This window comes from Mustela nigripes, chromosome 12 (assembly GCF_022355385.1).
Source record: "Mustela nigripes isolate SB6536 chromosome 12, MUSNIG.SB6536, whole genome shotgun sequence".
Lineage (NCBI taxonomy): Eukaryota > Metazoa > Chordata > Mammalia > Carnivora > Mustelidae > Mustela > Mustela nigripes.
The window spans coordinates 36,678,499-36,693,164 of NC_081568.1; the positions used below are offsets into that span (position 1 = coordinate 36,678,499).

General features: G+C 36.0%; 1 pseudogene; it reads left to right on the forward strand.

Moving 5' to 3' along the window:
* The first annotated feature begins 3,823 nt into the window (after nt 1–3,823).
* The window catches only part of LOC132027506 (acireductone dioxygenase-like), a 48,186-nt pseudogene continuing 37,343 nt past the window's right edge, over nt 3,824–14,666 (forward strand).

Genomic DNA, 14,666 nt, shown 5'->3' on the forward strand with positions numbered 1-14,666 from the left:
AAAGTTTGATTAACACAATGTGTGTAACCAATTATGTAAATATGCAAACCATCAGCTTTATGTATGCAATACTAAATGTCATTAGATTAATTCTAACATCATCATTTTCATTTACACTTTAGGTGTAAGTTAGATTTTTTTGTGCTTTATTATGTTTATCCTATCCCTGTAATAAGTTATAAAGTTATCAGGAACAAAAGTTGGTCTCCAATATATAAGTAAATTTTCAGAACATGCAACAACATTTTCTACTTTCAAAGTATCCTAAAAGCATTCACTTAGATGCTGTGATTATGAGGATTAAATAGAAAAGAGATTCCTGCTCCATTCACCAGTGACAAAGTCAACCTGGAATCCACCCATGCTTTGCTTTTTAAGATGGAGTTTGCTGATTTATCAGTCTGTTTCTTTTCAGTCTATCTAAGCAGTAGTCATTTTCAGTGTACCAGCATTCCCTCTTTCTCCTTGAATTACACCGTACAGTTCTTTAGTAGAGGTTAGAAGCAGGAGGAATGTTGCTGAGAATTATTCTTCAGAATTAACTCAAGAAGTGATGCTTTCCCACAGTTGGAAGGCAGACATCATGATGTCAATATGAAGAACTTCCTGAATTGGGTTCTATTTCTGGGTTCACCATGAATTAGCATACGACCTTGAATAAGTCACTTTGCCAGTTTTAACCTAATTTTTCATTAGGTGAGGAGGTTAGATTGGATTACTTTTGACATCCTTTAGTGGTCTAAAACCTTATGAAGCTGGTTCACAGGTGAAATTGCTCCTTGAGGGAACCCAGACAGACTTATAAGAAAATATTCAATATGCATGAAAAATAAGTATTGCCTTTTCTTTTTAAATGGCATAAGACCTGTACCACCTTCTTTGTTTTTCATATTTCTCTTTTTTGAAAATGATGAAGGCTGAGAGCTTTTAGGAAAGAAAGAGCTTACAGTTTTCCCCTATAACAATAAACAAGAAAACAAACAAATAAAGTGCTTGAATCCACTAAGAACATGGCAGTCCACCACTCTAGAATTACCAGGTATATTGGAGAGAAGGTAAATCCTCAATTCATGCATTTACATATATGGATGAAGATTTAGCCTTTGCTTTTGTTACTAAAAATTAGAAATAACTATTGAAATGCTACAAAATTATAGGACTGGGGATATCTTTAAAACTTCCCCTAAATACAGCTATAAAATGAATTTTTATATTTAAAAAAAGTGTGCTCAGACTTCAGCTCTGTTACAAAGCTGTAATGATCAAGACAGTATGATACTGGCACAAAAACAGACACATAGATCAATGGAATAGAATAGAGAGCCCATAAATGGACCCTCAACTTTGGTTAACTAATCTTCAACAAGGCAGGAAAGAATGTTCAGTGGAAAAAAGATAGTCTCTTCAGCAAATGATGTTGGGAAAATTGAACAGCAACACGCAGAAGAATGAAATTGGACCGTTTCCTTATACCACACACAAAAATAGACTCAAAACGGATGAAAGACCCCAATGTGAGACAGGAGTCCATCAAAATCCTTGAGTAGAATACAGGCAGCAACCTCTTTGACCTCAGCTACAGCAACTTCTTCCTAGAAACATCATCAAAGGCAAGGGAAGCAAGGGTAAAAGTGAACTATTCGCACTTCATCAAGATCAAAAGCTTTTGCACAGGGAAGGAAACAGTCAACAAAACCAAAAGACAACTGACAGAATGGGAGAAGATATTTGCAAATGACATATCAGATAAAGGACTAGTATCCAAAATCTATAAAGAACTTATCAAACTCAATACCAAAAGAACACAAAACCCAATTAAGAAATGGGCAGAAGACATGAACAGACATTTCTGTAAAGAAGACATCCAAATGGCCTAGAGACACATGAAAAAGTGCTCCACATCACTCAGCATCAGGGAAATACAAATCAAAACCACAGTGAGATACCACTTCACACCAGTCAGAATGGCTAAAATTAACCAGTCAGGAAATGACAGATGCTGGCGAAGATGCGGAGAAAGGGGAACCCTCCTACACTATTGGTGGGAATGCAAGCTGGTACAGCCATTCTGGAAAACAATATGGAGGTTCCTCAAAAAGTTGAAAATAGAGCTACCCTGTGACCCAGTAATTGTACTACTGGTTAGTTACCCTAAAGATACAAATGTAGTGATCCAAATGGGCCCATGCATCCAAATGTTTAGCAGCAATGTCCATAATAGTCAAGCTATGGAAAGAACCTAGATGTCCATCAACAGATGAATGGATAAAGAAGAGGTGATATACATATATACGGTGGAATACTATGCAGCCATAAAACCCCCAAATCTTGCCATTTGCAATGACTTGGATGGAGCTAGAGGGTATTATGCTAAACCAAATAAATCAATCAGAGAAAGACAATTATCATATGATCTCACTGATATGAGGAATTTGAGAAACAAGACAGAGGATCATAGGGGAAGGGAGGGAAAAAAGAAACAAGATGAAACCAGAAAAGGAGAAAACCCATAAGGGACTCTTAATCCCAGGAAACAAATTGAAGGTTGCTAGGTGGGGGTTGTGGGAAGGATGGGGTGGCTGGGCCATGGACACTGGAGAAAGTACGTGTTATGGTGAGTACTGTGAGTTGTGCAAGACTGATGATGAATCACAGACCAGCACCCCTGAAACAAATAATACAGTATATATGAATTTTAAAAATTAAAAAAAAAATTAATTTCTTAAAAAGTGTGCTTATAATTAGGGCACAAGTCCCAGTCTGACTGTCACAGTTTTGGTTAAGTTTTACACTTGGGTAAAGCAAATGGACTGCATCCAAGCTGTCATGCCAAATGCCATGCTGTGTCCCCAAAGAGGATGCTGCTATTTGACACCCTGGAAACTTCTCCTGTGAGAAGGATGCTACTATATTGGGTTGCAACGTAATTCAAAGTTTTGGTTTGGTTTGGTTTGGGTTGGTGACTACTCGATTCCCCTCCCCGGTTGTCATCCACATCTCCGCTTCATCAGTTTGGTTAGCTGCATAACGAGCAAGAAGAAAAAAAGTCATCAGAATCATTTCCACTGCTGGGAAAACCGGAGCAACGCTGACTGTTAAAAGCTGTTAATTGCAGTTTACAAAAGAGAAATCCCTTATCTTTAAAAGTTCACTTGCTTGAGTGACTCATTCTTCCTGGGAGGGATTAATGCTTAATTAGAAAAAGATGCTAAACAATCTGATGTGCTTCCTGTACGAAAACCTTGCCTTAGTTTTAAAGATTCTTAACAAGGTAACATGTTAATTATTTAATGACTGATTTGCGCTGAGAACTAGAGATATGTGTTAAAATCGCAGCGCTTATCGCGTTTGGCACAGCTCCCAGAAATCAGTGCCCTGAGTGTTCTAGGTTTTGGTGCCAAGTCTGTTTTTTGTTGTGGTTGGTGCTTGGTTTTGTTTTCCTACCTCTGGGTGTAAACATGTTTGTCAAAGTAACACGTTTGGGAGGGGTGCGGCCAGGACCAGGGTGCGCAAGCCTGGTGGTCAAGAAGGCGAGGGCGGGAAAGGAAGAGCCAAGAAGGGGGAAAGGCAGCCAGGTTTGTTGTGTGACTGCCTTCTTTTTCCGGATACCTGGAAACAGCTGTACTCCAACCTCACTGTGGGATACAAGGAAGGCAGAAGGAGTAGCGTGTGCCTTCAGAGGAAGGTAACCCGGCATTGCAAGCCCAACTTCACACGTTGCTTGTCTGTCAGGGAGTTTTCTCCTTCACAACAATACCCCAATGTTTTGGTAGGCAGGCTCCAGCTCACTTAGTAAGTGAGAGGCACGGGTGGAATGCCAGGTATGTCTACAGAGCAAAGCAGCGCAGGCAGGCTGACGCCAGGAGAGAATAGGCAGGTACCTATTGAGTTACAGGATTTCTACAAATCTAATCCGCATGTAATGTGAGACTTATTACAGAGCCAACCTCTGCTAGGGCTGCGAAGTCTAAGGATATGCACAGTCTCTGAAGCAATGATCCCAGTTAACCCATTGAAACCCAGCTTCCCTTGTCCAAACAGAAGAGCCTCCTACCTAGTGATGCTGTTTAAGGGAGATAGCGGTTACAAGTTGCTTACTAATGATATGAGAAATACTCAAGAGTAAGATATTTTGAAGTGCAACAGAGATATTTAATATGCCTGCAAACAGTAAACGTGCAACTACAGCCACAGTAACTAAGGCTATTTTAAGGTGCTCTCTATTTAATATGTCTGACACTGGATAGTCCATACATTACTAATGATAGGTATCTATAATTTATGGTACATTTTTTCTCATGTGATAAATTTGTTATGAAAATCTTAAATAGCAAAATTATTTATTAGTATCTAAAAAGCATCTGCTTAAGGGAAACATTTTCTTTCTAGATCATCTTCATTAATTATCATAATAAATTGATGATAATTTGATTAGGGGAAGGAAATCAGAATTGCTAATGCAACTAGGAGACTCAGGTACTAGAGTCTCAAATATTCATGATGTATGTCATAGACTTTTCTTGATCAGCAGCTAACGAACCTCCTTGGAAAGTGGGCAAAAGAAGTGAAAGTGTGGTTTCTATACCTAATATATGATCATAAAGATTGTCTAAATCAGGCTTGAAAGATTAAAAATGGTCAGTCTTCCAGCAATCCCATAATAATACAAAGAAAAGAAAATTAAGATAATAGTTCTTACCTTATCAATGTAATTGGGGTAAAATCCAACCTAACCCCCAAAATTCACATTACAAACTATTCTTAAGACTGGTTCATGAAGGGGCACTTGGGTGGCTCCCTCAGCAGTGTTCAGTTCTTGATTTCGACACAAATCCTGATCTCGTGGGTCCTGAGATCGATTCCTGTGTCGGTCTCTGCGCTCAGAGGGGAGTCTGCTCCAGATTCTCTTTCTCCTTGGTTCTCTGCCCCGCCCCTCTTGCAGGCACTTGTTCTCTCTCTCTCAAATAAATAAAATAAGTCTTTAACCAAAAAGACTGATTCGCTAATAAATAATGTTTAATCACAGAAATATTCTATGAAGCTATGGCTCCAAATGACCTTTATGTGTTTTCTACATATTGATACCCTCCCTCTCCACAGGTTCTTTATCTCCGTTACCATATTCAGATGCCAGGAATACACCTGCGACATCGCCTTTCTAAAGTTTTACTTATTCACACAAAGATGCCAAAATCAAGGCTTTCAAGGTCTGTGCACTGATATGAGAATCCATATTTGCTGAGCATCTTCTGTCGTCCACACATAATGATACTTGACGGACGTTAATTTATCTGTACATTCTTATGATTCCTACTTCTCAGACAAAGAGAAGGAGGCTCAGATCAAGTAGCCAACGAGAGGCAGATGCAGAATTGAACCCAGGACTGGTGGATTCAAAGCATATTTAGATGGGATGAAAGATGGCTCTGCTCCTTCCTTGTTTCTGAACTGACACAAGCTGCTGAGTTTCTATGTGCCTAAATGGGTTCACCTTTGAGGAGGCATAGGACAGCGTCATGCTTTCGTGAGGACTGAAAAGACAAGTGACCACAAGCATATAGAAGTGTGGTGGTCGATACTAAGGTTAGCTTAGCTCTAACATACCACACAAGTCTCTCTGTGCCTTAAACCGTGTGCTTTTCTATATATGCTGAGTGCACCGCAAAAGTGATTAATTTGAATGTGGTGGGAGAGAAAAGGATAAAAAACGAGACTGTTCCACACTCCCCTCCCTTGCCCCCCTGGCCTCCTGAATTGTACAGCTCAGACAGAATGTACTGAGGGAGCCTGCCTCTGAACAATATTGGAAACTTTGCTTTTAAGTTGATCTGTGACATTAAAGCCAACCCAATCCTAAATTTGTTCACTCCCCTGTGCTGCTTATTTCTTTCAAGCTATTGCCAACTTTATCCCTGTTTAACCTTTGTGGTAGATAAGTAGATGCTATTAAATGTTGGACTACTGAGCAGGCCTCTTGAAAACAGCAGTCAGGTTTTGAAAAAAGCAGATAGAGCAATATTCCAAGCAGCTTTTTAAGAAGCATAAAACACTGATTAAAACACGAAAGACTGATTAAAACACTGAATAAAACATTTGCAGAAATAGCATCATTTTGATGTTGCTCCTAATCCCCAAGTTATTAATATCTTTAATATTTGGTAAAAATAAGAATTCTCTAGTGAGAATGAATGATTTTACAGGGTGATAATATCCTATATTAATTGTAGCTCTGACTTTGGTTTTAACACGGCACGGAACATTTTTCTTTTTTTTTTTTTAGGCCAGATACATGTTTGAAAAACCAAAATATCTCTATATTTAGGTATATATCCATATTTTTATAGGTTACATTTAAAATTACCAATGTAGGGGGCACTGGGTGGCTCAGTGGGTTAAAGCCTCTGCCTTCAGCTCAGGTCATGATCTCAGGGACCTGGGATTGATCCCGGCATCAGACTCTGCTCAGCTGAGAGCCTGCTTCCTCCTCTCTCCCTCTCTGCCTGCTGCTCTGCCAACTTGTGATCTCTGTCTGTCAAATAAATGAGTAAAATCTTTGAAAAAAAATAAAATTACCAATATAAACATGGCTTAGAAGACTTTCTTTTTACAATTAACAAAGCAGCATCAATGCTTGCAAATTAATTTTTCAAAGAAATGCTCTAAAAATTTAAAAGCAAACATTAAAACACCTTAATAAGATCTAAATCTGAATTGTTCAAAATTCAATTTCTTAGAATATTTTCTGCGTGCACCTTAAAAATGTGTATTTTACCGTTACTGGGTGGGCGTTTTACAAATATTAAGATAGTGGGAAGTGTTCAAATTTATCACATGCTTGTTGACATTTTGTCTACCCCTTCTATCAATTATTAAGGGCAATTTTGAAATCTATCACTGTACTTGTGGAATTATCTATTCATTCTTGCAGTTTTATCAGGTTTTTTAACGTATATTTTCAAACTCTTTTCTTGGGCACATGATTGTTTCAGACTGTTATGAACTGATACCTTTTCATTACAAACTGACCAGTTTAATCCTGGAAATATTCTTTGGTCTAAAATCTACTTTGTCATATACTGATATAGCTTTTCTAAGCTTTCATTTTAATAGGGTGGACACAAGTATAATTTCTTTTACATCTTTTGATCTACTTGCTTCCTTAAATTTTAAGTGCTCTTTAAGTGTTCTTCTATAGGCAGCATACAGCCTTGATTTTTGTATTTAATCTGACAATACCTGTTGATCCATTGTTTAAACCACTTACAGTTAAGGTGATTACTAATATAGTTATGTTTATATACATCATGTTCCTATTTATTTAATACATCTCATTTCTTCTTTATTTCTTCTTTTCTCTTTATCTGGCTTCTCTTACGTTGGGTATTTTGATGATGTCATTTTATCCTCTTGGTTTATTAATTATGGCTCTTTGTTAATTCCGTTAGGTTGTGTAGTGCCTATCTAACTTACCACAAGCTGCCTTCGAGTAATATTTTCCTACCTCATGTATCCATCCTTTCCTAGCTTCTATGCTCTTTCTTTTTATTTATATTATAAATTCTAAAATATATTTTTTGATTAGACAATCATATTTTAAAGTGATTTAAGTAATAAGAAAACAGTAATCTATTATATTGATCTGGAAGTCATTTCCAGTATTCTTCATTTCTTTGTATAGCTCCGCAGAGGATTTCATCGAGAATTACTCATCTGTATTTCATCTTATATCATTTTCTTCTGCTCGAAGGACTTCCTTGAACATTCCTTGCAGTGCAGCTTTGCCGGGGTTCCATTCTTTCAGCTTTCACTTGCCTGTGTTACCTTAGTATTTGAAAGGTATTTTCACTGAATAGAATTCTAGGTTGACAAGTTTGTTTTTCAGTACTTCAAAGATGCTCTACAATCTGCTCATTTTTATTGTTTCCAGTGAGAAAACTGCTCTCTTCCTTTTCGTTCCTTTGTATATAATATCTTTTTTCTCCTCCTCTGGCTGCTTTTAAGATGTTCTCTCTCTTACCATTTATGAGTACTTGGATTATCAGTTGCCTTAGTGTAGTTTTTTTTTTTTTTTGGTGTTTGGTGTGCTTGGAGTTCATTGTCTTAGATACATGGATTTATTGTTTTCATCAGATTTAGAATGATTTTGGCCATTATATATATTTTTAATTTTCCTTCCTACCCCCCCTCCGTTTTCTTCAGGGACTCCAAGCACATGCATATTAGGTGGCTTGAAGTTATCCTTTAGGGCACTGAGGCTGTGCTAATTTTTGAAATTTATTCTCTTTTCTTCTGTGTTTCATTTTGAATGGTTTCTATTGGCATGTTCATTAACCTTCTCTTCTGTAATACTTAATCTGCTGTTAATCACATCCAGTTTATTATTATTTTTTAAATCTCACCCCTTGTAGTTTTCATCTCAAAAATTTGATTTGGTTCTTTTTATTTTTTTTATTTTTTTTTAAACTAGTTTTTACTGATGGTTCTTTTTTTTTTTAAAGATTTTATTTATTTATTTGACTGACAGAGATTACAAGCAGGCAGAGAGGCAGGTAGAGAGGCAGGCAGAGAGAGGGGAGGAAGCAGGCTCCCCACTGAGCAGAGAGCCCGATGCGGGGCTCGATCCCAGGACTCTGAGATCATGACCTGAGCCGAAGGCAGCGGCTTAACCCACTGAGCCACCCAGGCGTCCCTGATTTGGTTCTTTTTATATCTTCCATAATCTCTAGTTAACTTTTGAACATATAAAATGCAATTAAAATCATGGTTCTGATGGTCTTGTCTGCTACCATCTTGATGTCTCATTTTATAATTTTTGAGGTAGGTGTGGCTCAGTGCTTGTTTTAGGGATAATTATCCTCCACTTCTCAGCAAGATCTTAGTGAGTACTTGCCCCAAAGCCCCTTGAATTATAAAGTTTTCTAGGTTTTATGGTAGAAACAGGCATTCTCCAGGCCCTGAATGAACTGTAGAGTGCTATTACTCTTGAAACTTTTTAGGTCGTTCTTTACTTAGCCACAAGTAGTTTCTTTATATACATGTGTTGATCAGCATGATGCTAAATATTTAGGTAACCTCTATAAATTCTCAGTTTCTTTTTCTGTCTAGTGTTCTCTCCAGTACTTGCCCTATGAACTCTTGTTCCCTTGGTCTTCCCGGATCTGCTGCTCTGTTTCTTCAATTCAGGGAGATCCCCAGACTCCCCGTGGTTTTCCCTTCCCTGTAGTGCAGCCTTGAGTCTCTCTGAAGATAAAAAGCTTGGATGATCATAAGGTGCACCTCACTTTCTGTCTCTTAAGGATTTCTATAAGCTGTTGTGTAGTGTCAGGTATCTTGAAAACTACTGTTTTATTTCATGTGTTTTGTCTTTTTATTATTGTTTTTTGCATTCTGGAAGGGAAGGCTAGTCACTGTTTCTTCATTTTGGTCAGAAACAAGTAAAACTCAATTTCTAAACCAGAGAGAGGAATTTAGTAATTCTAGGAACTGAAGATGTTCTTACCAATTTTTAGTTTCTCACTGAATAGTTGAGGGCATTAATGCACCAAAAAATAAGTAAAGTTTATAACATCATACAACTAGTTATAGTGACAGTATTAAGAATTTGTGTTTTCTTATGCCTATATTCTAGAATTAATCTGTATGTGTTTTAGTCATAGACACATCTGAAAAGAATCACAAAAGTCATTTTTTTTTTCCATTCTTGCTTCTTAATTTTCACATAGTGAAACTGAGAACCAAAGAGGTTATCATATTGTGCAGAATCCAGAGGCTACTGTGGATCTGGGCAAAGAAAGAGAACTAGTTTAACTAATTGTTTCTTCTGGTTCCGATCTGCTCAAACTGAAAGCAGAACACTGAAGGCTGGCCATGGAAAGTGGCTCACTGTGCTGATTCTCCTTTAATCACAGTTCAAAATTAAAACAAAGAAAAACAAGAAACCTGCTTTGTAAAGAGAATGCTCATGAGACTTTTTAGCCTTAAGGAAGTTAGAAAGTTAGAATCTATGTGACCAATTAAGAATGGCATTGCCCAAGGCAGTCAATAGCTCTCCAAGGAAAGGCCCACATTAACCACATGGAAAGGTTAAGGATAGATGGCAGCTGAACAAGTGAATAACAAATTTTTGGACAATGCTCATACTCGAAAACTAGTCCTTTTCATAGCTTGCTATTCCTTCAGTTCTTTCTTCTAGAATGCCACAAATATAAAACAAACAACCGACCTCAAGGAGGTACTGATTCATACTACAGACAAAATCTCTGATAGATAAACAATGGATGTTATCCTGCCTAAGGTATTTATAATTTAAAGGAATAATCTTGGTGACTCTGAGACAGTGTTTTTGAAAGTATATGCCATGATCACTAATAAATGGTCATAGAATAAAAACTTTCTGAGTTAAGTATTTAACTTCTCAGAGTTAGGCAACTTTATTGTGATTTCAGTCTTTAAGTCACTGATGGCCAAATACACATCTCTAGAGAGCAAATTTCCCAAATTTTTTCATGGAACCGTTGTTTCAAGACTAGTATTCTATAAAAATATGCCAGAAAAAATTAACCTAAGAAATAAATCCTATGGTTACATTTTTAGGTGTTATAGTAGTTTGGTGTTTTTTTGTTTTGTTTTGTTTTTGTTTGTTTGTTTTTTAGTGTTGCCAGGAAATTTTGCCAATTTTATTTATTTATTTTTTATTTCTTATCAGTGTAACAGAATTCATTGTTTATGCACCACACCCAGTACTCCATGCAATCCGTGCCCTCCATAATACCCACCACCTGGTTCCCCCAGCCTCCGACCCCCCACCCCTTCAAAATCCTCACATTGTTTTTCAGAGTCCATAGTCTCTCATGGTTCACCTTCCCTTCCAATTTCCCTCAACTCCCTTCTCCTCTTGTCCTCCATGCTATTTGTTATGCTCCACAAATAAGTGAAACCATATGATAATTGACTCTCTCTGCTTGACTTATTTCACTCAGCATAATCTCTTCCAGTCCCATCCATGTTGCTACAAACGTTGGGTATTCATCCTTTCTGATGGAGGCATAATACTTCATAGTGTATATGGACCACATCTTCCTTATCCATTCATCCGTTGAAGGGCATCTTGGTTCTTTCCACAGTTTGGTGGCAGTGGCCATTATTGCTATAAACATTGGTGGGTAAGTGTTTTTGAGGCTAAGAACTATTTTTTCAGATATAACAGGGTTAACAACTTCCATCCTTCCAAAGGTGACCTTCTGAATTTTCCAAAGTAATGTGCTGAATGCTTTCTTTCTAGGAGGTTTGCATAGAAACTATGCTCAAACAAGAGAAATTAACAGAAATTTTCTACTCATGATACTTCCCAAGCAGGAACCATTACCCCTTAATTACAGAACACTGAAATTGTATTTTGGGGAACAAAGAGGAATAAAAAAAACCCTTAGATGGGTGGCATAAGGAGGAGGAATTAGGGGTTCATTTTCATTTCCTTCCAAACTAATTGCCTAAAGAGCTTTTTATTTCATCAGGAAGTACACTAACAAATGGCCTCCTTGACTTTTGCTAATCACTTTATTAATGCTTTAGCCAGATTTTAAAATATGCAGTAGTATTAATATCTGAGGAGAAAAACCTTTATTGTGCATAAATTACAAATTTACTATCTCAATTGCAGTTGAGTTTTAATGTTTCCTTTCCAGAAAAGCCCTAGTGCATATTCTTCAGGGAGCAATTCTGCACTCTTAAGGGAACGAACTGAATGACCTAATAGGGCCTTCCATCTTTAATTTCTGTAATTCAGGAAAGCCTCATAAAACACAAGCTTCCTTTGTGAATTAACTTTTCTCTGAAAGTATTGAAACCACTTTCTTGCTTTCTTTGGAAGTACTTTAAAATGTTTAACAATATTAGAAATATTTACTAGACCCATATTGAAAAATATCAGCTAAGTTATACTTGATGCTTCAAGTATAATTCTTCTGAAAGACACAAAAATGGCACATGACCTCTTCACTTCTTTTCCAATTATAGGAAGCTGTCCACTCATAACACCAAGAAAATAATTTTATTTTCTAAACAAAAATTAAATGAAACTAACAAAAAAAATATGGAATATTTTTATGCATAAAGTGTTAAAACGTCATTGTTAAAAGAGCAAAGGCATTTATGAAAACTGAAAAGAGGTATTATATCCCTGTTTTAAACTTTCTAGTAAATGTAATAAAATATGTAATATTTTTTATTGAAAATCATGTGTGCTAGAGAGCATGAAAAATCTAGGAGAAATATGAGTATTGATTGCTTACTATAAATGTTTGCAATTTAAAAGGGAAAACAAAACCTACCATAATAGAATAATTAGTCACAACATAATGAGTCATGAACTTTAAGCATATGAGGGTTCTGGTGGAGCTCTGAGGGTGGCAGTATGCACAAAAAATGAGTTGGAAGGTCATTTGCAACTCCTAACTCTACCTCTCAGAACTTTTGGTCAAATATTCATCAAGATTAAAGAATTCTTTACCTTAGAATGCTAATTTTGGAAGGGCTTGGGTTTCCATGAAACACAGTATCATATGCAAAATTGTGTGTGTGCCTTTGTGTTACCAAATTTTATGACATATTCATAGGTTTTGTGAACCTAACATGTTTAAAGAGAGTAGCTATTGTCTTTCTTGATTATAATTCTAAACTAGCATGAAAATTAATTTAAGTAACATAAATAATAACATTCAAAATAAAATGTATATAGACAATATCAATAAATTGATAGTAGCCCCATTTTGTGACTTACTTGATAGAAAATGTGAACTGATTTCCAATGACATATTACAGAATAATCTGATAGTGGTACACCATGCATTAACTTTATTTTTAGCCTGTATCTTCCCAAAGTTCAGGTAATAAGCTACACCAAATAGACATTGACTTTGATATTGACTTTGGAATGATATAATACCAGAGAATGACATTTCCAGATTTCAAAAATAATCAAGTCAATCAGCAGATGAATAGATAAACAAAATGTAACATATATATAAAAGGGAACATTATTCAACCATTAAAATTAATGAAGTTGTGATGCACAACATGGATGAAACTTGAAAACATTATGCCATGTGAAATAAGCCAGACACAAAAGGGCACATATTGTATGATCTCATTTTTATAGAATAGATAAATTCATAGAAACAACAAATACTTTAGAGGTTACTAGGGACTGGAAAAAGGAAGAAATAGAAAGTTACTGCTCAATTGATACAGATTTTCATTTTGGGGTGATGAAAGGGTTCTAGAAATAATAGTAGTGCTTGTATAGCTCTAAATATAATTAACACCACTGACTTCTACACTTAAAAAGATTAAAACGACAAATTTTATATTATTTATATTTTATTAAAAAAATGTTTAAAAATAATTGAGAACATTTTCTTGCTTTACTTTTCTTATCAGGGCTTTAAAGAGTTTAATGATCTCAACCTGAAAATCTAGAAGGTTATAAAACATTTATAAAAGCCACCTACTCTGCAGATAGTGACATTGGGACTCATTTGTTTAGATTAGCAGCCTATGTTTGGGAAAGAAAAGATGAAATGTTGACCAAAATATGAGTGTTGATGAAAAATGAAACAGAAGACAGCAAGCAAAAGACCTTTGATCCATATTAGCGGTGGACGAAAGCACCACAGTTTAACCATTTTCTGGGATATTGAGATCTTTGATAGAAAGAGGAGAAATGAGATTGACGGAGAAAAGGCTCCAGGATGAGAATCAGAAGATCTACAATCTAGTTTTGATTCCATTGCTTTCTATATATGGCAATTCTGGAAGCTTACTTATCTGTGTCTTTTTTCTTTTGAAAAATAGAAGGGCTAGATGAATATTTTTAGGTCTCCTTCTAGTTGTAAAATGATGTAAGTGTCTAAGTTCAGGCATTGTAATTCAATGCTAGATCAATTGTTGAAGCCAATTCTTTACATTCAAATTTTGACAATTTTTATAATTATTGTTATTATTTTATCATTGTCAGTACTGTCTACATATTTGACATTGTCATTTGGATTTAATAAGCTAATTTGTGTGTGTGTGTGTGTATACCTTTCGCAATTTAATAAAAGATGCTCTTATGAAATTTTCTATCAACATATTCCTCTAAGAACAGGGTGTTTAAGCTTGGAGACTATAGAATATAACCAAACTATATACCATAAGCTCAATTTGTTCTTCTGACCGTGTTACTAATCAATCTAAAAAATAATTGTTGACTTTAAAGCTCAATGGCAATTAAGTTCTAATAAAGTTAAAGTTTCCCTTCTTGTTGTATGTCCAATATAATTTTCTTCTTTTTCACAAAAGAAATACAAGTAATATTCCTTTTGACTAGATCATCCATTCTGTGTAGGTACTATCTTCCATATTCTTTCAGTTTCATCTAAAATCCTTCCCTGGAACCTTTTCAAAACTCTTACCAAATTGAATACTTATAGAAAGTGGAAGCTAAGATGTGTTCTCAGGAGTGGGGCATGACAGTAGACAGCATATATTTTTTTACATATATGCATACAAAAGCATACAACTTTTACAAAGGCTACGTGGTTTTGAGGTTGAATGTGGCAATGGCAAGAATGACAATCCCACAATGGAATACTATGCAGCCATCAAAAGAAATGAAATCTTGCCAT